At 38.9% G+C, this 3,418-nt stretch overlaps 1 pseudogene; it reads left to right on the top strand.

The window, feature by feature from the left end:
- Positions 1-1,255: 1,255 nt before the first annotated feature.
- On the top strand, positions 1,256-2,417 carry LOC100664262 (olfactory receptor 2D3-like; annotated as a pseudogene).
- The last annotated feature ends 1,001 nt before the right edge of the window (positions 2,418-3,418 follow it).

Genomic DNA, 3,418 nt, shown 5'->3' with positions numbered 1-3,418 from the left:
AGTATGCTATAAAATTCCGTGGGGGTGTTGATTAGGGAATAATATTCTAAAAAGGCTCCTTAGGGGGTAGGCTATGAAAAAGGTTGATAAACACAATGGGGCTCAATTCTGTAGGGCTCAATTTCTAAGAAACACACAGAATGCCTCCAAGATATATCTAACACATTTATTCATCAAATGCTATTATTGCTCATTGGTTGAAGGTTGTCTCTGAGGGTATTTACTTGCCCATAATTCCAAAGCCCTGGAGCAGAATGCTGAGAGACTGCCATCAGTCATCAGGTCCTCGAGGTGGAAATGTCAGCAGTGCCAAGTGAGTGAGAACTGTCCATCACAGGTGAAGCTGAGGTGAGAGGCGAGAAGAGGGTGTGCCTGCCATGGAGCTATATAATCTGCTAATATCCTATTCAGAATTTCAAGGCTGCTGGTTGATCTTGGCCTCTCTTCCTCCAAAAAGGTCTTGGGCATGTAAGTCTCATTATGACGATTTCTGAGAGTCTTATTTCTTCATGCTACTTTTACTTTTTGTCATGTGATATATTAGAGCCAGGGCCAGGTCCAGGATTATGATCCATTGACAAAAATTTCCTTTTTCCCTTACTCTGTTTTGACTGCTATTTAAGTAGCCTGTTTGTAAAAATGTTATGGGGAAAAAATCCAAAAACAAATAACTACAATTTATCTTTTGATTCCAAAATATATGTCCTATTCTATTATAGTCCCTAGAGAAGGACATCATGCTTGGCAGAGTACAGGGTAAGCAGAAAAGGAGAAGACCTTCAACGAGGTGGACTGATGCAGTGGCTGCAACAACGAGCTCAAGCATAACAACGATTGTGAGGATGGCTCAGGACCAGGCAGTGTTTCCTTCTGTTGTGCATAGGGTTGCTATGAGTCAGAGCAGACTGGACAACACCTAACAACATCAACAATTCTATTATAGATGAATTTGTCATTGATCTCTGGGTTTCAATGAGCTGTTAGTTATTTTTGCATCTAAAACAAAATGTGCTTTTTGTTTTGTTTGTTTTTTACTGACTAAACCAGTTCACCTCATTCTCAGATTCCAAATTGAGGTAAATACAAAGTATTCCTTGAGAAGAAACAGTAAAATTGAGCCAAAGACACCCAAAGATAACTCCCCTAATATATCTACATATTCAGTTAGCAAATGTACATATCTTAACATCAAGATTAGTCGAGAAACCATGTAGAGTGTGATACTCAGCTTACCAGTTAGATCAAGAAAGGAAAAAAGCGAACAAACAAACAAACAAAAAAACCTGTAAATTGCAGGAAGCAACATGCTTCCTAAAGGTAACTGGCCCCTGATACAAAGCAGCTGAAATCCAATAGTCCAATAAGGTATGCCTGTTAACATTACACTTGTTTACAGAGTTTGTGAAGTCACACATTCAGAATTTACCTGTTCTTTTTCTGTTTACAGGTAAACAAGAATAAACATCAATGGGAAAAGAAAACCAAACTTCCGTAGCTGAATTTATCTTGCTGGGACTTTCACAGGATACAAAGGACCAGATCTTCTTGTTCTGTTTTTTTCTGATTGTTTACCTTCTCTCTGTATTTGGGAACCTGCTCATAATAATCCTTACCCAAACTGACTCTCAACTTCACACTCCCATGTATTTTTTCCTCAAAAACTTATCCTTTGCTGACCTCTGTTTCTCAATAAGCATCATTCCCCAGACATTAGTCCACTTCCTTGTGAAAAAGAAAACCATTTCCTTTGCTGGAGGCTCAATATAGATAGTTCCCTTCATCCTAGTAGGGTGTACAGTGTACACTGCTGGCGGTGATGTCCTATGACCACTATGTGGCTGTCTGCAAGCCCCTGCACTGCTCCACCATCACAACCCAGAGCGTTTATGTCCAGCTGGCCGTAGTGTCCTGGATCAGATGGGAATTTGTGTGTTCAGTGGACAATGCATTTACACTGTCTCCCCTACCCAGAACAGAATGTAGTTAATCATTATTTTTGTGAACCTCCCACACTCCTGAAGCTGGCTTCAGCAGACACCTACCAGGCTGAGATGGCCCTCTTTTCAGTGGGAGTTGTGATCCCTCCAGTTCCTGTCTTTCTCGTTTTTGTCTCCTACTGGCATATTCTGTCCACTGTGATGTGGATTCAGTCAGGGGAGGGGAGGCTCAAGGTCTTCTCCACTTGTGGTTCCCATCTCACTGTTGTGGCTCTCTACTATGGTTCTGGAATATTTGCCTACATGAGACCCAATTCCAAGGGTATGAGTGAAAAGGATAAGGTCACATCTGTGTTCTATTCGGTTACGACTTCCATGTTGAACCCCATCATTTACAGCCTGAGGAACAAAGACGTGAAGGGGGTTTTCAGAAAGCTGGCTGGAAGATAGCCATCAGCGGCAGGTATTTTCAATGTTCTTCTTAAGTACTTTCAAACATTGTGCCTCTAGTTTGCATTGACAATAGTATCTCCAATATGCTCATCCCTTTTCTTCCCTTGATTTATTGTTTTAGCTTAGTTTCTTTTCACAGATATTTACGGAATTCTTGCTCTGTGCAAGTACTGTGTCCAGCAACTCACAACATGAGTAAAACCATGTCTTTCTTAAAAGAACTTAAAGTCCAAAACAAGATAACACCAATATAGAGAAAAATATTTAAAAAGTTAAATAAAGAAGTAGTCTAAGGTAGGAAAAAAGGAAAATATTTTGTACCAAAGGCAAGGGCAATAGCTTATTTGAAGATCAGGAGAATTTTATGAAGGTTACTGTACTGAAATAAGACGTGATTTATTAGTAAGATTTCAACAAGTAACAATGCAGCAGAGAAGGTGCCTATAGGAAAGAATAACTGGACGAAAAGCACAGGGATGGGAAAGTGAGGGGATGTTAAAGGGAAATAATATGTGACAGGAAACAATGCTTAGAAACAAATTATGGGTGGTCTTGTCAATATATAAAATAGTTTGTACTGTATTCTGTAGAGGTTTTTAACATGCAAGATTAACCAGATTTCCCTTCAGTAAAATTGAGGATGATCTGATCATACTTCACTTTAGGAGCTTCATTCTAAAGGACAATAACTGAAAGGATTAATCTTGGCAATTTGTATGATCCAAGTCCCACATTTCTTCAAAGGTTTTAGATACTATGTGGACAGAATTTTTCATCTAGTCCTAATTTCAAGTGTGAAGGAGATCTTATAGATTATATTATCCAACTACCTAATGCTTTATTCTTCTCTGAAATTTCCTCACTTAATAACCTACACTTAGTTAGCCTATTATTAAATATCTGGGAGGTCTATTATTTTCATTCTTCTTCTTATAAGTAATGTTATCCTCATCCAAACTGACTCTTGACATCATACACTCATGTACTTTTTCCTCAAAAACTTGTCCTTTGGTGATCTCTTTTTCTTC

This window comes from Loxodonta africana, chromosome 7 (assembly GCF_030014295.1).
Source record: "Loxodonta africana isolate mLoxAfr1 chromosome 7, mLoxAfr1.hap2, whole genome shotgun sequence".
In the NCBI taxonomy this organism is placed as follows: domain Eukaryota; kingdom Metazoa; phylum Chordata; class Mammalia; order Proboscidea; family Elephantidae; genus Loxodonta; species Loxodonta africana.
This window is presented reverse-complemented; position numbering and strand designations above follow the sequence as displayed.